At 39.2% G+C, this 26,087-nt stretch overlaps 1 long non-coding RNA gene across 1 annotated transcript; it reads left to right on the forward strand.

Moving 5' to 3' along the window:
* Positions 1 to 2,418: 2,418 nt before the first annotated feature.
* LOC121152730 lies at positions 2,419 to 22,328 on the forward strand. Its single transcript, XR_005883302.1, has 3 exons — positions 2,419 to 2,432; positions 13,999 to 14,005; positions 22,200 to 22,328. It is a non-coding gene; the product is annotated as an uncharacterized LOC121152730 (long non-coding RNA).
* Positions 22,329 to 26,087: the final 3,759 nt, after the last annotated feature.

A 26,087-nucleotide genomic window follows, 5' to 3' on the forward strand; every position in this document is an offset into this window, starting at 1 on the left:
TGATTACACCTGCAAGAACCTAATTTCCAACTAAGATTACACTCACGGACAGGGAGGTGAGGATCCAAATGGACCTTTTTCTAGAGACATAATGCCAACCTATAATAGGGACCCATTATGCCACAGGCAATATTCAAGTTGTTGGGGATACAGCAGTAAGAAAGACAGGAAAATAAAGCCTTGTAGCTGTGGACATGACATCCATCCTTGCTCGGGGATGAGGTTTAGTTTTCATACCCACCTGGGAATTCTTCTTTGCATTGTGGCTTCACTTACTGATTCCCCACTTCTTTTCAGTCCACCAGTGCTGAACTCTACAAATTCAGATTCTTCTCAGATTTGTAAGAATTTAGTAAGGAGTTTTTATTGCAAGTGCTGCTTCCTAGGTTATTAACCGAAGAGTTGTATGAAAAAAATAATAATAACAAAAGAGGCACATGGCCACACTATCCTTTATATCTGTTTGAAAGAGGTGGAAATCCAACCCATGTTATTTGTCTGATTGTATTACCACATTTGCAGGGCTGTGATAATAGTGTTCAGAGCCCTCTAATTATAAAATTAGGCATGGTCCTGAATAAGTTGGCATATTGTCAAATTGTGGCAAAAAAAAAATCAGAAAGATATGAGCCACAATAGGGGAATAACTCAGTGACTGCCTTTATTATGAGTTGTTTCCAGTATTAATCAAACAATAGATGCTGAGATTTTGAGATAGTTAAATAACAAAAACTAGAATATCACATTTGTATCTTTCTATGAAATGGAGACATGCCTGCCAGAACATACCAAGGCATTCAGATAATAACACGGGTGCTGTTATTATCTGTGCTGTGACCATGCAATTCCACACCATCTTAGCTCTACATGCGATTTCATGTATGTACATGTGCATGATTTTACAGAACAAAACTGCCATTTAGGCAGAAAATTGGAGATTTATTCTAACAGTTATATCACACACTGAGAAAGATGTTACGATCTTAAGGAAGTAAGAATTTACAAATTTCTCCCATTAAAATTCTTAGCTTTTGTTTTCTAATATGTTCACACTATTATTGAATGAACATTAAGTTAGGACTGCTAAATTTTTTTCCCAGATTAGCACTTTTACTGCATAAAAGGTTTGACTCTAATACCTGTTATATCTAGATCTATTCTGTCTGACGTAAGACAACCAACTTTCTTTTTTTTAGTGTTTCATGGTGTAACTTTTTTATCACCCCATTTCTTTCATATATTTTGAATTTTTTATTTGGAGATATTTGTGTGAGCAATGTGTAAGTTAATTTTGTTATTATTTTATCTGAAGTTTTAACTGAAATCTTATGTAATCATTTAGCTTTACTTTCAGTATCTTAGTATGTATTTTTATTTGTTCCATTCGATTTCCTGAAGTCGAAACTTTTTTTTTTTAAGATTTATTATTTATTGGAAAGTCAGATATACAGAGAGGAGGAAAGACAGAGAGGAAGATCTTCCCTCTGATGATTCACTCCCCAAGTGAGTGCAATGGCCGGTGCTATGCCAGTCCGAAGCCAGGATCCAGGAACTTCTTCCAGGTCTCCCACATGGGTGCAGGGTCCCAAGGCTTTGGACCGTCCTTGACTGCTTTCCCAGGCCACAAGCAGGGAGCTGGATGGGAAGTGGAGCTGCCAGGATTAGAACGGGCGCGCATATGGGATCCTGGTGTGTTCAAGGTGAGGGCTTTAGCTGTTAGGTCACACTGCCAGGCCCTGAAGTCAAAACATTTTAAATCAAAGTTTTAATTTATGGCAATTAGAGATTAATATGACTATAAAAAGCTCTGACATGCACTTTTATGAAACTGGTTTTGATGATAACATCTTGTCTGTAGCATGATATTGTAATCAGAAAACTGTGGATAATGTGATCAGGAAAGAAAACATTTCACCACTGGTATCCTCGTGGTTGCTTGTTTTTCTAATACTTCTATCTCTTCCTGAAACACTGATAGCCATAAACATGCTCTCCTTGTCTATAGTATTTTCATATCCACAAAGTTATGCAAATGAAATAAAAATTTGATCATAAACTCTTTTGGAGCTTTTTTTCACTCAGATGCAATTGTCAGAAATTCATCCAAGTTGTTCCATCATTGGCTGGTTCTTTGCACTGCCGTTTGTTTAAGCTTTCCTCTAATGAAGGATATACGGGCTATTTCCACTTTCAGTCTTAAACATTCATGTACAAGTGTGCATGTAAAAATATTTTTCCCTTTGGCAAACTCCAAAAAATATGATTACTTGGTACATCATAGAAGGGAAGGAGTCAGCAGGTGGATCATCTTTCTCTCTCTCCTTTTCTCCATGAAAATGCCTTTAAAAAATAATAATTCTCCAGTGAAACAATCTGGACTTGGATATTTCTTGTTTAGAGAAATTTGAAAATTATTTAGTTTCTTAGGGCTGGTGCAATGGCAGCCTCACCCTTCTGAGACATCCCACGTGACGCTGGTTCCTGGCTCCCAAGTTCAAAGCAAATTCAGCTCTAGAGGGAAGTAAACCAGAGATGAAAGAACTAAATAAACCTTTAAAATCAATTTCTTGGTCCCAGCACAGTAGCCTAGTGTCTAACGTCCTCACCTGACACATGTTTGAACCCCATATGGACAGGAGTTCCTATCCTGACTGCTCTAATTCCCAAAAGACTTGGAACCCTGCACCTGCGTGGGAGACCCGGAAGAAGCTCTGGGCTCCTGGCCTTGCGTGAGCGCAACTCCAGCCTCAATGGCCACTAGGGCAGTGAACCAGCAAACGAAAGATCTTTCTCTTTGTCTCTCATTCTCTCTGTAAAAAGCCATAAATAAATCTTTAAAAAAAATCAATTTCTTTCAACATCATTATACTACTTGGATTATATATTTCATGTTGGATGAATTATTATAGTCTTCTAACTTTTTAAGAATAATTATTTGAAAGACACAGAAAGGAATAGAGAAGGGAAGAAAAATATTTCGTTTATTGGTTCATTAATCAAATTGCCACAGCAGCTGGAGCTGAGTCAATCTTTTTTTTTTAATTGATTACATTGCATTATGTGATACAGTTTTATAGGCACTGGGATTCCCCCACCTCTCCCCAAACCCTCCCTCCATGGTAGATTCCTCCACCTTGTTGCATTACCACAGTTCAAGTTCAGTTGAGATTCTTTCATTGCAAGCATCTACAAAGCATAGAGTCCAGCATCTTATTGTCCAGATAAGTTCAACGGCTTTTTGGGGAGACCATCTCTGGTCTGAAGACAGAGCCGGCAAAGTATCATCCTGATCAACTAAAAGCCCCAACATAACATCAGCAACAATTTATAATGTTATGGATTAATTGACATAGTATTGAGTAACCAGTATGTTAGAAAAAAAAATGCAAGTTCCCAACCACACCCTGTGACTTCTTCATTGACATTTCAATTTTAGTTTATATACAACCGGGTTCTATATACCTTAAAGTGGCCATAGATTACTATTCCTCTGTCTCATGTCTATTTTCATTTTTGTATTTAGCAGTATATAGTGTTGAAGTATAATTTTTGCTGAACCTGCCTTTTTTTTGGGTAGTCTAGACTGGCTTATAACTCTAACAAGACGTATGTCAACAGTTTAGGTGCAGAACGGTTTTAGGAGGGGTGTGCAGAGAAATCTTCAATACCCTAGTGAGGAGTAACTAATCTTTGTGTCCCACCTAGTAAGGTATAAATGAATCCCCACTGACCATTTCTTGTCTGATTCTAAGCGTTCCTTGTTGTTCTCTGTCTATCTATTCTAGATTTTTTGTTTCTTCGTTTGGTCAGAACAACAGCCAAGAGCCCTGAGTGGTCTGCAGAAACAGAAGAACAGTAAATTTCCTTTGGGACTAGGGAGGGGAGCTCTATCTGGTCCTCGCTTGGTCCCAACTTTGAGTCCCCACCCTCTCTGGCAATGACCATCAGGGTCGCTCCGGAAACCCCTCAAAGTGGAATCAATCTTAAGCAGACAATCTTCTCTGGGTCTCCCTAGGGGGCACAAGAAGATATTAGCCATCACCTGCTGCTTTCATAGGCCACAAGCAGGAGCGAGACTTGAAGTGGAGCAATCGGGATGCGAACCAATGCTCATACAGGTGGAGGTGCTGCAAGCCAAGGCTTAGCTTACTACCCTAAAGTGCAGATCCCTGTGACGTGATTTTAAAGGAAGTGATCTATTCAATCTACACCATCAGGTTTGTTTATGCCCCATTGCTTTATTAGAATTTTGATGTGTACCTAATTTATGCAGTTTTCCTGTATTTAAGCTTTGAAATTAGTTACTTACACTGTTGTTGTTTTTCTCCTTAGTACATCACATTGGTCAATTTTATCAATCTTTCAATATCCCAAATTTTCTTTCACAGACATTCTCTCTTATTTTCCTGGTTCAGTTTCACTGAATCAGTTCTTTGTTTCCTTTTGTTTGCACTTGTATCTTTATTCTTTGTTTTCCTTGCAATGGAAAATAAGATTACTAGTGATTTTCTTCTTTTTTGATGCACGCATTTAATACTATAAATTCCCTCCACAGGATTGTCTTAACTATTTTCTAGGAATTTTGATGTGTCATGCTTGCTTTCATGTAACTCGATGTATTTTCAAATTTCTTTTGTTACTTTTCCTTTGATCCATGGAATCCGTGAAATATGTTGTTTTGTTCTTGACTATGTTTGCATTTACTTTTCTGTTTACTTTGTGCTTGTCATGACACAATACACGCCATGTTTCCTCCATGCTGTATGTTTGAGCTGCAGGATCTGTCTTGACTTATCTTTCACAGAGATTTGAAAAGAATGTGAATTTTGCCCTAACTGAATACACAGGTTTAAATTACACTAAATTGAATTATTAAATGTATTAAAATAAATCCTGTTCATTGATGATGTTTTTGAGTTCTGCATCTTTGCTGGTTTTTGCATCTAGTTATTTTATCAATTCTTGAGAAATGAGAGCTTTAATTAATTTTCAGATAGGTGTATATTTCTTTAATTTTTCTTTGGCTTCTATCTGATCTGGCTTAATATATTTTATAGATCTGTTTATGCAAATGCACTTAGTATTAACATAGCAAGACATTTTATCATTCGAAAGTCATGTTCTTTTCTGGCCTTGGTCAATGTCTTCGCTTTGAATCACTTTACACTGTATGCATGTGGCTGTTTCTACTCTGCTTTGCATCGTATGCAGAGAGCAATTCCTGTCTGCCAGATGATTCTTTTCCACTTCTATTTTTAATTTTTTTCCTTTACAACTATCTTTAGGGAGTGACTTCGAGACAACACACTGTGCGTTCATGTTTTCAGTCAATTGTATTCCTGTCTATGCATTGTTGTCGCTAACAAAATTGCTTTTAGCTAGTTGATAAGCTAGGGCTTAATTTTGTCACTTTATTTAGTATTAAAGATTTGTTTATTTTTCTTGGATGGTTATTCTCCTAACTGGAAAATATTTCTGAAATTTTTGCCAGCTATAGTAAAAACAAATTTGTCGAAGCTCATGTTTACTAGAAGTTCCTTTTTTATCCCACGTGGCTTTTAAAGACCGAGGACTTTGCTTGGTATTTTCTCTTCACTATGTTTACCCTCATTTGAAATTATCCGTTGAGACCGTTGACCAAGTTGATTATCCCCACTCTCACTTTGTAAGTTTTTTTTTTAACCTGGTGAATTCAATAACCTTAGAACAAATACATTTTTAATAAAATAATAATCTGCAGTGCCAGCTCTTGGGAGGAATCATCCTCTCCTCTGTGAATGTGTCTAATGAGAGAATATGTATCAAGAGGGGACGATACCATTCGGGTTCCCAGGTTGCTTGCCCTATTTAGCATTATTATTTTTTCTTAAAGTTGCAATTAATATTAGCCTTAAGAAATGAATGGAAATTGGCCATGAATGAAAAAAGTTAATAGATGTTAGTATTGTAATTAGCAAGGGTCTCATCTTGCAGGAGTGGTTTTCTGACTGCAGACTTTTGAGGACATGGAAGGCTCCAGCTCATGTGCCTGGAGCTTTGCAACACATGTGATGGAAGCGGGTGGGAGAAGAAGGTTGAATTGCCCTCCTGTTGTCATCCCAGAAAGAGTAGGAGTCAAGAAAATGACAGGAAGCCTGATCCTCATTCCCAGGCAGTCCCAGTGCTTCTTTTCCCCAAACAAGTGACAATAGAAACGGTAGAAGTTTAAGTGTTCTGTAGGAGCAGGCATAAAGTAATCGAGATAATTTCATTAAAAGAAAAAAAGTGGAGTTGTTACACTAACAAAGGAAGCATTTCGACACATTGCTGGGTAACTGATCTTCCCACGTGAAGAAATTGCAAAATGAATTTCCCTCCATTCAATCTGTTTAGCACTTGTTGGAACACTTTTTCCTTATAACCTTTCACTTAAGTGGCAGAGAAAAAAAAAGTTTAGAAGTGTAAGTGCTGAAAAAAGAAGTCTACAGAAAAAGACACCAAGGTAATAGTAAATCAATGTCAGTGTGAGCACAGAGTTACAAAAGTGGAAATATGTTTAGCAACATGTTCTTGGTGCCAGTAAGCAATATCTGTCACACCGCAAAGTTCCAAAAAGTTCTCGGACAGGTGGAATTAAGGATACATTTATCTTGGTGCAAAACGTTTTGTGGTGCATTCATACTTTTGCATAATACATGTTCTACAAGAACATTTTACAAAATGCTGGTACTGACTCTTTGTGGACACGCAATTTGGCATGGTGACAGATGCAAAGTATTAGGGTAGGAATAACCTTTATGGAAACAGCAGTAAAATAATGTACAGAAAAATATGTGCATGGTCATTATAACACAGTCTACACTGGAATAAAAAAGAAATCAAATGACTTGGTGTAACAAGAAACAAAAATTATTGCGCATTAATATAAAGGGATGCAATATATGATTTTAATAGAGAATATTTAAGTACAAACAATCCATAAATCACAAAATTTAAAACATTGAGTAAGGAAGGCTTTTTAATTTAATCATGAATATATGATTTAAATGAAAATTGAAGGTTTTTTTTTTAACCTGCAGAATCAAAATGTATTGAGTTAAAGAAAAAAAAAGACACAGTCTGAAAAAAAATCAGACATGAACATTTTTGTTTTCTTTGATTTGAAGAGAACTAGTGTTTTTTTTTTTTTTTTTAAGAATTATCTATTTGGTTTTGAAAGATTTTACAGAGAAAGGAGAGATAGAGAGAGAAGATCTTCCATCCGCTGGCTCACTCCCCAAATCCCATAATGGCCAACACTGTGCTAGTCTGAAGCCAGGAGCCAGGTGTTTCAGGACACCCATCTATGTGCAGGGTACCAGGGACTTGGGCCATCCTTTGCTGCTTTCCCAAGCGGTAGGCAGGAAGCTGTATGTGACATAAAGCAGTTGAAACACGCACGGTTGCATATGGGATGTGAGTGTGTTTAGGCGAAGGATTAACTTGTTGAGCCACTGTGCCAGCCCCTGAGAACTCTTTTGAAGTCAAGAAAATGATTTATACCCCGCCCCTCAAAACCAACTTCATCAGCAGACAATTGCCAAAACCATGCAGTGGACAATAGGAATTCTTAAGTCAGGATGTGAAATTCCAGTTAAAACCTATCACAGTCATGAACATTTTAAAAATATTTTATCATTAAAATCATTTATTAATTAGCATTATGTTGGAATGGCAGAGGGCGAGGCACAGGTAATGGGAGAGAACTTTAATCCAGCTGATTCACATCCCAGATGCTTACAATCACCTGGGAGGCACCAGATCCACACCAGGAAGCAGGAACTTAGTCTGTATCTCCAGGACAAATGACAGGGGCTCACACACTGAGCCTATATCATTTCCCAGCAGAATAGAAAGCAAAATGGCAAATAAAGCAGCTGGGGTTTGAACCAGTACTGATAGAGGATGCTGATGTGGCAAGCATCATCCTAATATTGGGCCAAATACCCTTAGTGGAAAAAAAAAGTTTTAATTATCGTCTCTTCATTCAGTATGGGTAAATATACAACAATAGTAAAAACGTCAGTGCATTTATAAAGTCACCCCACAATTGCAGTTAAATATTTATTTTACAGATAGAATAATATATTACTTTGGAAATTTTATTACATATGACAAATAGGAAAAATAGGATATACCTACATTATTATCTTAGCCATCTTACTACCTACACCTGCATTATCTATATCGAAAGACGTCTAAACTACTGCAATGCTAACTGAAAAAATAAATCCAAAAATGAGTAGTATATTCTCATTTTTGAAAACCATGGAAGAGACCTTGAGATTGGCAGCTGATAAATTTTACATTCTGCATGATTTCATTCTGTATACTTCAATGTACTGTTTTAGATAATAATTAATAATGTGTAATGCTATGAGAAAACTATACAATTTGGTTTTTAGAAGGAATATAAGTATAAATCTCAGCATATTTTATGAAAATACATACAATATTCTTAGCTTATTGCATAGTCTATTTAAGATATGTTACAATGCATGCAATATATAATCTGATTTGTGAAACTGTGTGAATTATTTTTCTGGGTTTTCTCAATAATTTTTTATAATTGAATAAACATTTACTTAAGGAGAAAGCATGAATGCTGACACGTATAAACAGTTATGAAATTTTCAGTGAGAAATTCAACTACCTTTGATTACATGAGGTTATTTTCAGCACTCATTATGTACATGTAGGTCAACCCTTTTTTTTCTTTTTTAATCTTACAGCTACAGATACACATTTCCCAGTAAAGCATTTTAGCTCAGTTCCACATTGTTTCATTTGGGTTGTTTCGGGGTTGGCAGGGGAGTGAGCTGTGTGATGCAGAGGACTAAGCTGCTGCCTGTGAGGTCCCCATCCTTTAGTGGAGTGCCTGGGACGGCCATCCTGCATCTCCAGCATCCTGTTAAGCCATCTGGGGGGCTTCTATTAGAGTATTCTTACAGAATTCTATTGCAGTGTTCTATTACAATATTCTTTACAATATTTCCATAATTCTTTATCTTCATTCCATGTATTACTTCGTTCTTCTTCTTTAGGGAGTCTTGACATGCTACGCTTCATTACTTTAATTTCCTTTCCACTTAATTACTGAATTTCTGGAAAATTCTGCTTACAATAAGCTTTTCCTTACAAGAGACCATTTTAAAGATTATTTTTAAACATTATTATTATCTCATATTTGAAAGGCAGATTTACAGAGAAAGAGAGACACCGAGAGATCTTCCATCAACTGATTCATTCCGCACATGGCCACAGTGGTCAGAGCTGAGCCTATCCAAAGGCAGGAACGTCTAACCCGTCTCCCCCGTGGGTGCAGAAGCCCAAGGACACGGGCTGTCTGCTGCTTTCCGAGGCCGTAAGCATGCAGCTGCATCAAAAGTAGAACATCCAAGACTATAACAGGCATCCCAAGTGACAGGCATTTTTCTGTTAGAAATTACAATGCTGCTTTTTCTTTTCATTTTCTTATTTTTAAAATCCAAAGTCTGTTATTATTTTTTTTTAAGTCCTGTTTTCTAATAATTGAGTTCCCCTCAGCCAAGGGTTTGTAAGAAGTTCCTTTGGTCAGACTGATAGGTCAGCAGTATGGCAGCTGCTTGATTTCCATAATGCAAAGCTGAATTCCTCTTTGGTGCCCCAAATGCGAAGTCGCTGTAATCCTCCTTATAGCCCCGTCTCTATTTCTGTAAACCGGACCTGCACCAGGTCTGCTGCTGCCAGCGCCTCACTTCTGTCCCTGTTCCTGCTGTTCAGAAGCAGGATCCAAAGATTCACCTTTGGCTGGGCGTCTCATCTTGAGAATGCACATTTGCTGATGCTTCTGATAGCAGCAGTGCCCGAGACCTCTTGCCGAGTCCTTTCTTTGCTCCTTTTTTTTCCTCTCTTCTTCCTGGGATGCAGCTTTTTTTTAGTAGGGCTCTGGGCAGCCACACGCGTCCTTCCGAGCGTTGCAGGCTGTGAGTACACTCACACTCTGCGGAGTTGGAGTTGGAGTCTCCCCTTACCACTGTGGCTTTTGGATGAGTGGAACGAAAAGCCCTTGTACGATTGGAAAAACAGATGAGGCTTGTTCTTCGGATCCATTCATTCATGCTTTCGTTCTTAGTTTACAAAGGTTTATTAAATACCTGCTCATTATATTCATTTGCGTTTTCTTCTGGCATATTTTATACATTACTTTCTGACCTAAACATTTAGTTCGTCAAAATATATGGAAAATAAGAATTTGATTTATTTTTTGTTAATATCTAACTAGTACTCAAAAAGACCTTCATGGAATAGTTTTATAATAATAATAATAATATCTTGTTCATCAATGGTTAAGTTTTTTGTATAATTTAAGTAAATTTATGTATCTAATTTATTCCATGAAACTCATGCATATTTCATCACATTAATTTTTTATATTTTTAAGGTTTATTTATTTTTATTGGAAGGGCATATTGGATTTACAGAGAGAAACAGAGACAGAGGGAAAGATCTTCCATCTGCTGGTACACTCCCTAAGTGGCTACAACAGCCAGAGTTGAGCTGATCTGAAGCCAGGAGCCAGGTACTTCTTTCGATCTCCCGTTCAGGTACAGGGTCCCAAGGCTTTGAGCCATCCTCAACTGCTTTCCCCCCGCCACAAGCAGGGAGCTGGATGGGAAGTGGAGCAATTGGGACATTAACCAATACCCATATGTGATCCCGGTGTGTTTAAGACAAGCATTTTAGCCGTTACTCTATCATATCAGGCCCATTAATTTTGATAATTTTATGAAACATTTTGAATCTATGATAAAAAAAGTTTCCTCTTTTTCTTTTTTTTTTTTTTCCACAATAATGGTAGCAAGGGTAGGGTATTTGTCCTGCCAGCTGTAAGCTCTGCATTCCATGCCATGGTGCCTGGGTTGTATTCCTGCTGCGAGCTCTTGATTTCAGCTTCCCCTGAAGCAAATTGGAAACGCTGGTGATGATATGGGTAGTCTGCCCTTCGATTCCTGAATCCTGGCTTTGGATTTGACAGTTGTAGGCATTCAAGGGGAGTCAAGCAGTGGAAGGGAGTTTTCTCACTGTCTCACTCAAAAAATTCATAAAAGTTATAAATTAAAAAGTTCACTTTCAAAAAGTGCTAAGGCTCCAGTTTTCAGGCTTCTCAAAAATTGACAGGAGATTCTTAATACACTTCAAATAAACTCTTAATTTCACTTTATGAGAAATGATTTTGGAAAACTATTTAGTAAGCCTCGAAGCTCACCATTTTAAATCTAGCAGAGGTTTAAAATTCTTGCAACAAAGTAAGATCACAGCTCAGTTAACGTCTCTCCCAGAAGGACACGTGGCCTTCTCCTAGGACCCATGTATTTCAGAATGCATTCCGTATTTTGTTAATTCAAAAACCCTTTATAAGAAAACATAAGTTGCCTTTCAATGGGACTGTTATGCCAGTACTTGGTACCAAGTCCACATATGTGAGTTTTCATGAAAAAAATGGCATTCAAATTGCATAACAATTTGTAATGAAAACATTGACCCCAATGATTCTCAGATTACAAATGACAGAATACAAAAGTATTTTTAAAAATATTTTTCTGGTGCAACTTTATAGGTATAGGTATTCCCTCCGCCTCCGCTTTCATCCTCCTATTCTTTCCCTCCTGCCATTTCCCCCATATTACTGCAGTAGTGCAGTGCCTTAGTAACAGTTAAAAGTTTAACATTCTGTCACTTAAGTGCATTATCACATCGTTGGTACAGACGAAAGTAGAAAATCTAATGTCATATTGTCAAGGCATATATAAGTGTTTTCCTGGGAGTCCTCCTGGTCTTTATGAATAGAGACGCCTAAAGCCACATATCTTCAATTCCTGTTATACAGTTTATCTACGTGAACATATGTATGTACTGTGTATCTACTTTTAGAATTTTTGAATGAAGTTTGCCTTAGAAGTAATATATGATATTTTTCCTTTTTGATTTTCATTATTTAATTCAGTTGGGACAGTGAGATATCTGTGTTGTCGATTTTTGCAAAGAACCAGCTCTTTGATTCACGGACTGTTTTTAAGATTTTATTATTTTTTATCAGAAAGGCAAATTTATAAGGGTAAGGAGAGACATAAAGAGATCTTCCACCTGCTAGTTCACTCTCCAAATGACTGCAATAGCTGGAGCTGTGTCAATCTGAAGCCAGAAGCTAGGAGCCTCTTCCAGGGCTCCCATATGGGTACAGTGTCCCAAGGCTTTGGGCCATCCTCCACCAATTTCTCAGGAAGTTATCTGACATTTCTGGTGTGCATATTTAAGTATCTCTTCTTTGTATCCAACCAGAGCTTTATTATGCTGTGCTGCTGTGAGGCTCTCTTTTTGTTCATTATTGCACTGAAAAACTTCTTTCAATACAGCTTCTCTTCAGGAACTAACATGACCTTTGCATTTGGCCTTTTGACTCTGTCAATTAATCTTGGACAGTCTTCTTAGCTTTATTCAATTGCTCTTCCAGATTTCTGACCATTTTGGTATTTTTGCATTTGGCATCTTCTACCTTTAAGATTCTTTCTTCTGTCTCACTCATTCTGTTATGGAGATGTTCTGTTGTATTTTTAATTTGCTCGATTAAGTTCCTTAAGTCTAGTAATTCAATTTGATTCTATTTCATGTCTGCTTTTTAACATATTCTTTGAACTTCTGCATTTTCTTCCAGTTGCTCTTTTTAGGAGCTTAATAGTTCTTTAAAAAATTATTTATCCTGCAGTTCCTCAATGTCTTCATCAGCTAATTATGAGGCTAAATTAGTCTTTTAAATCTTATATTGCGGGGGGAAGTTATCCATAACCTCATTCGTGGTGCCTGTACCTCTTCCTTTGCTCCTAGCCATTGCAGTTCAGGTTAGCTGATTCTTTTCTTGGTGGCTGATTTCATCTGTACATCGTGTTCTTCACAGGTATACAGATTGACTATTGGCCGGTTCGGTACCTGGGTATGTTTGTCACTAGAACCACTCCTCCAGCAAGTTTCAATCCCAGGCTCCTATGTTGTGCTCCTATTACAACTCCAGCTGCCATAGCCACACGGCTTGCCTTTCTCCACTCCTCGTCATCTTGGGTCATGGTAAAACTATTGTCTTTTGGCCTTCCTCCTGCCCAAGGTTTCAGCAGCATCTGGGATTAAGGAGACAACAGTGGCACTTGCTTTGTCAGTGCTCTGCTTTGCTCTGTGGAGCATGGATTTCTTTTTCTCTTCCTGCTGGAAACTGGAAACAGCTAGATTGGGGCAACTTGAACCTATTTTGGATCTTATCCATGGGATTCCAAGTTAGTATTATATTCCTTGTAGTACCAGTGACCTATACTCCTGATATCATATTGCATGGGAGATTATTCAAGATTATTCAAGATGTGGATTGTCATTTGGTGTAGCACATACACAGCTAGCCACTATCCTCCAGGCTTTTGCTGCTGTTCTCAAAATAGCACCTGATGTGCCACTCATGCACTGGTTGGGGTCTGGTTGCTAACTCCAATCCATTCCTGTACCATCTGCTGTTCTGTGTCAGCTCATGAATAGGTTAAAAATCAATGGGACCGGGTCCGAACCCTGCCGGAGTCCCAGCCACAGCCCCCGTCCGCCGCTTGCGGCGGGGGCAGGGACTCCGGCCCTCTCCCGGCCCGGGGGTAACTAAGCCCCCTCGCGGGTGAGTACTCACGAGGGCTGGCAAGGAGGGCTGGGGGCGAAACCCCGGCTCTCCCCTGTCCCCGCCAGCCAAAAGCTGACGGCAGGACAGTCTGGGTGGGTTCGAATCTCCAGGCAAGGGGCGGGGTTAAACTTCCATGCGAGGTGGCGCTCCATGGAAACGCCCCTTCCGGTCCGAATCCTGCCGGGGTCCCAGCCACAGCTCCCGCCGCTTGCGGCGGGGGCAGGGGCCCCGGCCTTAGGCGGCCAGTGCACCAAGTGGTGCCAGGCTCTGCCTGCTGGCCGCCCAGCGGCGAGCTCTGGGGTTTTGATGATATGAAATAGCTGCTTCGGGACACCCAAAAGTAAGACCAGCGTTAGTGTAGGTGAGAGACTAATTTATGGTGATTCCCAGGAATCGGGACATGAAACCTTAATGTAAGTGCGGGACTGAGAGATGAATGTTCGGACTAAGCAAACCTTAGTCCACTAGTATGACTGGAACACAGGGTGCAACACAGGACATGCCCAGCTTGGATTTGGCTCCAACTGGTTCACATTAAACACAAAGATGAGCCACAGAGTCTAAGGCAGGGGCCGGGACAGGTGGACGGGGCTGCGGCAGGGTCTGGATACAGCTGTCCTCTCCCTCGGCACAAATGTGGATTGGGAAAAGATGTGCCGGACCGGGCCAGACACTAACACCTTCTGGCGCTCTGGAGTACCAGGGTGGATGTGGGACGGACTAGGCTAGGTCCCAACCTCAACTTCGCCATGTACAAGCTATATGGGGGCATGGATGACCGTGGCTGCACTGAAACACTCTACAGCAAGAACCAGAACGGGATGATGGCCAGTTAGGAAAGGCCACTGTTCCTACTAGGATAAGAGGCGAACTGGCACATGGACCCACTGATATGCGCGAAACCTGGCACATGGAGGGGTTCTGATGGAGGAGCTCAGGCAACTCCTCCGGCAGGACACAGACCCTGCAGGTCAGCGCAAGGAACATGCAAGGCAACAGCCAAGAGGTCATAGAAAGAGTCCCACTGGCATCCATTTGGCATGGGTCGGGGGCAGACCAGGCTGAATCTGTTCATGTCGATCCACTGGTAAATCTGATCGCCAGAACAGAGTGTGGGTCGAACCAGGTCCGGTCGTAGCAAAAGCAACACACAAGCTGGAATGCCAAGGTGAGGTAGCCTGAGCCGGATGCAGCCGCAGCACCCAACCAACACAAGTGAGAATCAGGAAAGGAGGCGGCAGAGCTGACAGGAGAAAAAGGGGAGGTTCCCTAGCTGAACAGCAAATTACACTGAGGAGCGGGAGCTGAGTGGGGGGAAGACTAGACCAGGCAGGGTCACAGCGCCCGTGCACCTCATGGGGACCAGATTGGGTGAAAACCAGGCTGGGCTGACTATTCCCACTGGAGCAAGCTACAATCAGAGTTGGTGAGGGTTATTGGGGCTTAGTTGTAGCACCAGTTGGCGGAAGCTGGTACAAAGGGTTAGACACGTTGAGTTGAACTACAGGGCCAAATGGAGAGGGCACAACTGGAATGGGAGTGACCTGGGAGGGAAATAGTGGGTTCCTCCCTCGTGGGTCATCACCTCCCACGAGAGGGCATGGGAACTAGGACAGGGGCTGGGGTGGCTAGACAGACACCCAACAATATCCGTTAGGGACGGTAGGAGGAGATAGTTAGATGGAAGTAGGTGGCAACACCTGTTGGCAAGAATATGAACAGAAGGGTACTGGGGACAGACTGGGCTAGTATGCCATATATACTGGCAAGCCAGGGTAGGAGGTGGGCCTGGTTGAGGCTACTGTGGGCCGCCCTGACTGGGCTGCAACTCCTACTGGTACGTGCGAGGGACAAATGCGTCCAGGGTGGAACCAGGCTGGACTGCAAGAGGACACGGGTGGAGGCAGAACCGGCCCAGCAACTGCAGCCGCCAGCTGACCGGGGCAGTGGACTGTGACGGGCCCTATGCTACTAAAACAGCAGGAATCTGGACTGGGAATACCTCAAAATTTCTTCGAGGATCTTCCCATTCGAGACACCGGACTCGGAGTCCTAACCAGGGAAAGACAGGACAAATCAAGCAACAACCTCAGCCATCTGTTGGCAGCAGAGACTGGGCAAACGGAGACCCTAGAAGGGACTGTGTCAATCAATGGACTCTTCAATGACCACATCATGATTGGGGTGGCGAGACCGGCAACGACCCATGAATGGTGAACTATTGGGACCACTTGATCGAGTATCTCGGAGCGCGCCCCACACCGGGACTTGGGGTGGGCGGGAGACTGGGTGGGGCTTCTTCCTCTATATCCCCCTTTAGACCTTGACCCTTTTTTACCCCAATCAAATTTGTAAGGATTGTCAAAATTAAATAAAAAAAAAATTCATTCTTACTATACCACATTGTAAAGTTTGTGTCCAAAATTGTACATTTTCCAGTCTTTGCGCTTCTTGAAATAAATGCACTTGATAAAAAAAAAAAAAAAATCAATGGGACCTTAAAATCAATGGCTTGATTCACCTTCTGCATTCCTGGTAGATTACCCCTTCCCAGATGTTTACTGGTGAGCTGTGATAACCACTGGGGTTTCTAGGCACTACATCACCACTCCTGTATTTCTATTGCTTTCCTGTGTCCGAAGGGCACTGGATGCCTCTCTGTTGCTGCCCTGCCCACTCCTGTTACCTAGGACCCCACCCTCTCTGTGTCATTTTTAATGACATCACCCTATTTCGCCAGTGCTGTCAAAACAAAGAAACAAAGATTATTTTAATGTTCTCCACAGTCACAAAGAGCACAGCTCTACAAAATATCATTTAACTAACAGGATATTTGCAGTTTTGAAATGTGTTATCTTCAAAAATAGATGATTCGGGCCCGGCGCGGTGGCGCAAGTGGTTAAGGTCCTCGCTTAGCACGCCCGGGATCCCATATGGGCGCCGGTTCTAATCCCGGCAGCCCCGCTTCCCTTCCAGCTCCCTGCCTGTGGCCTGGGAAAGCAGTCGAGGACGGCCCAAAGCTTTGGGACCCTGCACCCGCGTGGGAGACCCAGAAGAGGCTCCTGGCTTCGGATCGGCATAGTATCGGCCCGTTGCGCTCACTTGGGGAGTGAATCATCGGACGGAAGATCTTCCTCTCTGTCTCTCCTCTCTGTATATCTGCCTTTCCAATGAGAAAATAATAAAAATAAATCTTTAAAAAAAAAATAGATGATTCAGCTGTACATTTTGTATTTTAATCACATGGGGAATTGATTATGTAAGTGAAGCATCCATGAAATGACCTATAATTGGTCATTTCTCACTAGGGGAGTTTCTCAAGTTCCCCCACAGGTCCACTCCCAGACCCAGGTCTCACATGTGCTTAGGGAGTGCTAAGCTCCCAACCCAGTATAATCTGTCCCCTCCATATCAGCTTTTGTAAGAACTGTTGGATGTTATGGCCCAGCTGCACCACACCATATTCTTGCATTGCAGCTACAGGTGGTGCAACCTGGAGCTGTCCGGCCTGATCCCAACTCTAGCACCCATGAGTGTCAGAGAATTCCATAGTCATGCTTACTTCAGCCCATCACCCCCACTTCTTCAGCCCACCAGTGGAAATTGTAGGTTCACAGTGTTTTCTATATATATTCACACAGAATCCACCCTGGACCTGATTCTCTTACATGTTCGTTAGTGTTCATGGGCCAGCCTAACCTTATCCCTCCCCTATTCCGACATTCACTGGTGGGCAATCTCATCTAGCCCTTCCAGGCAGGTCCTATCCTTAGTGCATGCCAGTTAGCAATATTCAGTGATAGGTGATGCTAATTACCCCAGTTCAGGTATCCCATGTGTGCTAGTACTTTGATCTGACTCTTATACAACCTTCCACTCCCCACTTCAAGTTGCTAGGTCTCAGTCCCCTCGCTTAGCTGTAAGTACAGTATTCTTGTTTTTTAGGAGTCATTCAGACGTCATTGCTCACCTGCAATTCACTCTGTCAGTGGTATTGCCTCCCCGACATCCTCTTGCACACTTTCCTAATCAATCTACAGTCCCTGCTCCCAGACGTGCATGGGCTCCCCAGCCTTCCAAAGCCCAGTGGGTGGTACGCTGGCCTGGAGCTCTGCCTACTGGCCAGTGTGTCCCAAGCTCCTGGCACATGTGCTGGCCTTGGCCGTTAACCCTCCACAAACCCAGGATCCAGGCTCATTCAAGCTTCCCCAGGCCCAGTCCACCAGCACATCAGGGAAACAAGCTGACTTGGGGCCCTCCCTTCCCTTTCACTCCACACATGACTGAACACATGACTGAACACATGGGGAAATCCTGACTCGCTATACTTACCTGTATGTGAGCCCCCAGATCCCTGCACACCCTTGCTGGTGCTAACTCAAATTCTCTAAATCTCTGAAACCATTATTGAAGCAAACACACTATCAAATATTATTGATAAAAATATAAACCACCCAATAACAGTGATGTGAGCTGTTACGCTCAAACATGCATAGAAAACTTAAATTCTTGCTTTGTAGCAATAACTCTGGCAAAAATAATTAGATTGGTAAGGAAGTATTTAATACGTTTGAGTCAGTTTTCTAGTTCACGCACAATTCACTGTTTTATTGAAATGAATAGAATTCTAGTTGCTTGAAAGACTTGTTCAGCCTCCAGAAGTGCTTGGCTAGCTCCCAGACAGCAGCTTACACAGAGACACTTCATGAGCGATAAAGTGATATGAAGAGGCACTTCTGCACCTTCAAGAGCATGCATCTGTTAATAACTGGAATTTCCTTCAGACCCCACTGCAACATCTTTTTAATGTCATCAATAGAGCCAAATTTCCATCTTTTCAAGGTAGACTTGCTTTTTGATCTAGTCAGCTAGGAATTGTGTGATAGTACTTTATGTATTTGGAAAGTCACAGAAAATCATCTCAAAAATGAAAATGTAACATCTTATTTCAATTATACTTGGTAACCTATTGACATTATTGAAAATGCAAATTAGGAGATCGTAGACGTTCTTAAAATACAGAATGACTAATTCTTCACATTTAGATACATCTCGAGAGCATAATATGTTATTTTAAATTGATATCCATTACAGATAGTTACTATGTCTAGTAACCAATTTTATTGTGTAACAGACATGTAATTATTTTTAATAAGCAATGTAACATATCAGGAAGCATACACATATGTTTAAATTTACCTTTTTATGTCTCCAATATTTTTACTTTTCCACTTTAACATGTATGCTGTACTTACTGACTCCTACTGAGATATTAACTATTCGTCAGTGGCTTTTAAACACATTTGAAAGCCATTTCTCTCAGTTTGATCTTCTTTTCCAATATCCACAAGAGTAGCCATCCTTTATCCTGAAACAAACTTTCCTTGACTCCTGCTTGATTAGCTGCCATATGAATCTATTTTGTGCTGTGGAAAGATTAACAAGAGACAGATTGCTTTAAGCTTTATTTACTGTATTAAATATCTCCATCATTATTTGGAATAATTAAGCCATTTAAAGTCAGGATGCAGAGCTGATCAGAAAGGGAACCCTGTGATGGGTTTAGAATTTTTAGTAAACTGTACTTCCACAGTATAGATTGAATCTGGAGACAGGAAGAGGAGAAGGTTTGAAAGTTATTTAAAAGAAAGACTAAATGAATAGGGACTAGTGATGGTTTGGGTTAGATATTATTCCTGCATTTCTGTCTTAAGGAAATGGTTAAGTGGACTATTACTTCCTAAAATTAAGAACCTAAGTGTTCTGAAGGACAAATTCCAGAAGGTGCCATGAGTCAAAGTATCTAGGAGCAGTAAGGTGGAGTTGGCAAGCAGGAAGCTGGGTTATGGGTCTGGAATCCAAAGCAAGGCAAAAGCTTATGATAGAAATAAATATTTGGAATTTTTTTGGATCTGGTTAATCAAATTATAACATGCCTAGGATTGTATGGAAAGGCATTATAAAATGGCATCCAAAATGGGACAAAAATAAATTACGTGATAAAGGGAATTTGGCCCAGAATTTAGGATCACCACATCTCATATTCTGATTCCTAGGTGTAATACCTGTCACCAACTTTGGACTCCAGTTTCCTAAACAGTCACTGGTAGGTAGTGGTGATGGCTCAAATAATTGAGTTCCTGCTAACTACAAGAAAATTTCAGTTCAAGTTCAGTTGAGATTCCTTCATTGCAAGCATATACCTAGCATAAAGTCCAGCATCTTAACTTTAAGTGGTTGTCTCATGATGCTGTGTGTTAACATGGCTAAGGTGTTGTTTTGCTCATCTGACTAGAGCATGGCTTTTGTCCCAATGTGTAGCTTTCTTTTTTTTTTTTAACATTTTTTCGTTGTGAATTTTACCTTTCCATACTGCCTATTCATTTTTTGTCTTTTACAGTAAGTCACTGTCGTTCATTAATAGATCATTTATATGAGACATTTTGATTGTAAGCATCTGGTATTATAAGTGTCCCTTTCAACACTGTTTTCACTACATCTCATGGGCATTGATATCTTTGTCTTTATTTGTCATTTCTTCATTTTTTTTTCTTTCTCTTATTAATTTCTTCAGCACCATATGGGTATTGCACCAGCATCATTTTCTTCAAAAAAGCTTTTGAGTTTCTTTCTCATCATTCTTGTGATGAATTTGTCATTCTGTAGCATGTTGTTTCATTTCATGTTGCCATAAGTTTGCTCTATCTCTCCCTGGTAAAATAATAATAATAATAATAATAATAACAATAATAATAATAATAATAATAATAACAATAATAATAATAATACAGAAGTGAAGCAGCCAGGACTCAAACTGGTGCCCATATATAATTTGGGCACTGCAGGAGAAGGATTAGTCTACTAGGACATTGCATTGGCCCCATTCAATTATTATTTAGAGCCATTGCATCTATCCCCATTAATCTAAGATATTTTTGCTTCTTACTTGTTAAGCTTTTGACTTAGAGAAGTATTAAGCTTTTTTTCTTTACTGTGATGTAAGTTTAAAATATATTATCTCAAAAACTGAAAAAAGAGAAAAGGAAAGAGGATGGAGAGGGAAGGAGGAAGAAGGAGGCAGGTAGGGAATATCATTACGTTGTTTAGAATTCTGAAAATCACTGAATCTTCTAAAAGAAATTCAACAAGTACCAAAAGGGGTGAGGGCAACCTGCAGGTAGCTGTTCAGGGTTGGCTTAAGCTTTGTTCAGCCAGAGACGCTGTATGCATTTGGAGAGTGAGCCAGTGACACCAGTGAACAGAAGAACTGCCTCTCTCTCTCTCTCTCTCTCTCTCTCTCTCTCTTTTTTCTGTTTATAGCAAATACAAATATATAAATAAAAGCAGAGCAGATAAAATGTTCTGCATGGTGGTCAGTAGTGCCTTTCTGTTAGTATTTTCAGTGGTATTTCTCATTGCACTTTCTGTGGAAATGTATTAACTCCATTGGTTTGAGTTTTATGCCATAACTCACTTTGCTCCCATCTGCCTTGTTTCTTTTCTAATTCCTTCCTAGAATTTGTATTCATCTCAGTTCTCTTTTCCAATAATCTCTTTTCCAATTTTGCTTTATATTAGCAATGTTATTTTCTTTTTTTATTGCATTTCATTTTGTGACATTGTTTCATAGGCTCTGAGGTTCCCCCAACCCCTCCTTGTACCCTCTCCCCATGGTGGATTACTCGACCTTATTGCAGTATTACAGTTCAAATCCAGTTATGCTTGTTTCATTGCAAGTATGTACCATGCATAGAGTCCAGCATCTTATTGTCCAGATAAATTCAACAGTTTCTTGGGGAGACCATCTCTGGTCTGAAGGCAGAGCTGGCAGACTATCATCCCCTCCAATGAAAAGCCATACATAGCATCAACAACAATTTATAACATCATGGAGTTGATTGACATAGTATTGAGTGACTGATATGTTAGAAAATGCAAGTTTTTAACCACATCCTGTGACTACTTCATTGACATTTCAATTTTAGTTTATATACAACCAGCTGCTATCCACCTTAAAATGGCTATAGGATACTAGTCAGCTGTCTTGTGTCTATTTTCATTTTTGTATTTAGCAATTTATTGTATTGAAGCATAATTTTTACTGAAATTGCCAGATTTTAGGATAGTCCATATTGGCTTATAACTCTTACAAGGCATATGGCAACAGTTGAGGCGCAGAACAGTTTTAGGAAGGGTGTGCAGAGAAATCTTCAATACCCCAGTGAGGAGTAGCTTATTTTTGTGTCCTACCAAGTAAGGTATATGTGAGTCCCCGCTGAGCATTTCCTGTCTGATTCTAAGCTTTCCTTGTTCTTCTCTGTCTGTCTATTCTAATTTGTTTGTTGTTGGGTTTTTTTTGGGGGGGGGGAGTGGTGGACTCCGGAGCGACCCTGATGGTCATTGCAGGAGAGGGTGGGGATCCAAAGTTGGAACTAAGCAAGGACCAGAGAAAGCTCCCTAGTCCCGAAGGGAGTTTACTGTTCTGTTTCTGCAGATCCTGGCTGTTGTTCTGATGACATTGGATCCTGCGAGGCAGGATTTGGGCGTCTTCCATCCCACGTGGGCGATCCAAACGGGAGTGGATGACCTCAGTGTTCTCGGCCTCCGAAGGCATTCCAATTCCTCGTGGTCTCCTTGGCAGGTTGGATGTAGTCCTTGGTGCTTGTACTGATAGTCCTTGGAGAGGATCCAGGAGTCTCCAGGGTTGGGATACAAGCCTCCTCCTGTCCACCTGCTCCTCCCTGGGGTTACCCTATGCTCTGTGCAGCAATGTTATTTTCAAGACTGTAATAATCATTTAGGATATCCAATTATTACACCAATGGAGAGGTACATGCGCATGACAGCCGATTGAACACTCATAGAAACACTTAGAATCATTCCAGGTTTTGGTTTTACTTTACAGAAAACACATTTTTTATTGTATTTCTCATTAATAAATAACTTATGAATAAGCTGGTACAGTGAAAATTGCTCTAATAAATATATAATTAACCAAAGAGACTCACTTTGAGAAGACCAATAGCATCTTAACAAAGTGTTAAGTGTTGCAAAAACTAGATTTATTGGGGCAAATTTTTCCTTTAAATTTTTAATCCTATGATGAAGACAGTAAAATAGATCCAATTATGTACTTGTCTTTGAAGCGAATTTGAACTGGAAGACTATTAAACCCCTGTTTTTTGACAGATACTGGACTGTTCATTCTATGTGTTTTCTCACCCAATATTCACAAACACTGCTTTAGGTAAGTTTTATTGGCCAGTTTTTGCTTCAGTGTAGGACACTAGTTAATATCTTCAACTGTGGACATAAAGCTAACACATGATAGAAACAGGATTCAAATTACATTAGTAAAGCTTCTATTGTATAATAATCCCAAACACGAGTTGGAATAGATGGTCACTTTCAGAACCTAAAACATTATCAAATACAAAATCAAGGCATAGAAGAAATTCTATAGGTCATAATTTTAAAGAAGTTGGTTTAATTGTATTGGGTAAGTTGTCACCTAATATCAAATAATACTGTCCCCTTAGTAGTAAGCAATAATTTTGTGTTTAAATTGTACTGTAAATTGTTAGAAAAAGTATTCAAAATGTAGTTTATTTCCCCTTTAGTGTCATTTTAAAGGGAAGCTAAACCAGGTTAAGAAAGATTTTCCATTTTAGGTCTCCTACAATTTATGACTTCATCCAACTCTTTGTTTTGCTTTCCTGTTCCTCAGTTACTTTAAGGAATGTGAATCTCAGTAAATTACATTTATTTTGAAATAAAATTATAGTTCAAAACAAGTTCCATTGCCAGTGGAAATTTTCTAAAGATGTCTGTATTTTTTTAAGAAACTATGATTTATTTACACATTCCCACTCTGTAAGCCACTCAGTTCTATCCTAATAAAACCTACAAATAAAGGAACTGCAGCTTCTACAGGGCAATGTTGATAGAACTCTAGGAGCACAAACACAGGACTTGTTTATTAAGAGAATTCCCAAGGACTATTTCATTTAAGTAAAACGGTAACCCTTAGTAGCACTGACCCAACATGTACTCCAAACTTGAAAAATATTTGAGGAACATTACAATAATGTGTATTTTCTTACATATCTAGTAAAGCATTGCTATGTTTGCATGAATCAGAGAACCCAGTAATTTTTATAGATTATGATAAAATATTCCAGCTTTTTAACTACACATGAGGAACAGGATATTTTGCAAAAGTGGAAAGTTAAAATCAGAAATTCACTGATTAGCCTGTACCACTCATCTCACACATGCTGGAACACACATGTTCTCTTTGAGTATAATTCAATATATTTTCATATTTTTCAAAAATTATATTTAAGTTAGCGAGCAAATGTCAGCAATATTACAATGGCCAACTTAATGACATTGGATCACTAAATGTCAGCTCCTCTAATTATATTTAATATTTCCTAGCTTTAAAAATTATTACATTTATTTATTTATTGGAAGAGTAAAGGCAGAGAAAGAGAGTGAGAGAGATTATACACCCAGGTGCAGTTTTCTGATGTTCGTGTAGGCAGGATTGGGCCAAGTCTTGAAGCTGGAAACTCAATTCACACCACCCATTTGGTGATACGTAGAGAAATAAGAATGATAAAATAAAAGTGATAAAAACACACCAAGTGCAGCGTTAGCCTTTGTGGGAGTCTACGGTGGGGCACGAGGAGCTAGCCAGTATTAAAAGAAACAGAGACTCAATCAGGTAAGAGCAAAGCTGATGTTAGAGCTTCCAGAATGGCTACGGTTGCTATTTCAGATGAACAGTTGTCAATTAAATACAAACTCGCGTGCAAATGCGCCATGTTCAAATATGCTTTTAAGAACAGATATTGACCATTTTATAGTTACTACATTCCTTAGTATCTTTTATTATACTCTTATTACACTGACTTACACTAGCAGAAAAACTTTCACGTAAAGATATTTTAAACTCTTAATAGTTGTCATTGCAAAAAACATTAATTATAAGTAATTGATTATTGTATAGAAAGGCATGTCTATACACGCTCGTGTTTATGACTAACTGTATATGCTTTTTAAAGAATTCAAATCATAGTATTCTGGTTTTCTATGTTTACAATATTTATTGTTGCAATTTGAGAAATTAAAAACTTCTGTATTTTTGTAATGGGCAGCAGCAATGTCTTGCCAATAACTGAGACAGGTCCATGAATATTTCACTTCAAACAAAACTACTAAAAATTATAGTTGTAGCACTATTAAAAAACTCAAAACATTCAGAAAAATATATAATGTTATTAAGAAGGAAGCAAATTGTCTTTTTATAGTGTTTATCGCAATTAATAGCAAAAAAGGAATGACATTGATACTTGACACTCAAAAATAATGTCTAAAAAATATATATATATATATTTAATTTCATAGCTTGAAAAATCTCTGGTTTGCAAGGGACCAACAATGGGAGAAATCCATACATCCACTTTGCAATTTCTGTATCTTCAGGTCGAGTGATAAGATTCTGTTGTTTCAATTTGAAGCCTGTCAAGAGAGGGTTTTGTTCAGAATTCACATTCTGAAGATTTTTTTTGTGATGTGCATTTTAGTTTGGAAGTTCATTAAATCTAAAAATGACTAGTTCAACTGGTCTAAATCTGGGAAACTTTTGGTCACTCATCAAGGAGTTAAGCATATTCCAAATTTTGATTGAAAATAGATTTTACCAACGATTTCAAAGTTACAATTTTGTTGATGAAAATTTCCTCTAAATTATTTAATATTACCAGTATTGTTATGAAGTCCCTCATATAATTTCACCAGTAGACCTTCAATTTATAAATATGTTTTGACATATAAGTTTAAATGATAAAATCAGAGACCTCAGTGACAAATGGAAAATTGCAAAGGAGACTCAAATGGCAGATTTTTACTTATATAATCATTTTATGATTTTTCTTTTTTCTCTTACATCATAAATATAAACCTATGATAGCATGCACCGATGTGATCAATATGAAAATAAAGATTTTAATTTTAAAGTTATTATTCTTATCAGAAATTTTAATTGCAGCATACTACTCAATTTTCCAAGCTTTCTAATATATTGACATAAGAAATATGTGATATTGCTAAGAAATATATATGACACTCTGCTTTCCCAAACATGTACCCTCAGACTCATCTTCTACTATTTTTAAACATGATGAAATTTTTCTCATGTTTTCACAATTGTATTTATGAATGAATAGTGAGTTAGTAACTTAAAAATCATGCCGTGGGTACGTTTTTCAATTTTAATTATTGAGTAAGTCTTGGGCAAATGAAAATATTTAATCTGCAGTTAACACAGAAGGTAAACAAAAGAGATATGACTGTTTCAACGCAACGTTTTCATGAA

Source organism: Ochotona curzoniae, unplaced genomic scaffold, assembly GCF_017591425.1.
Source record: "Ochotona curzoniae isolate NIBS_2020 unplaced genomic scaffold, NIBS_Ocur_1.0 contig_2599, whole genome shotgun sequence".
Classification (NCBI taxonomy): Eukaryota; Metazoa; Chordata; class Mammalia; order Lagomorpha; family Ochotonidae; genus Ochotona; species Ochotona curzoniae.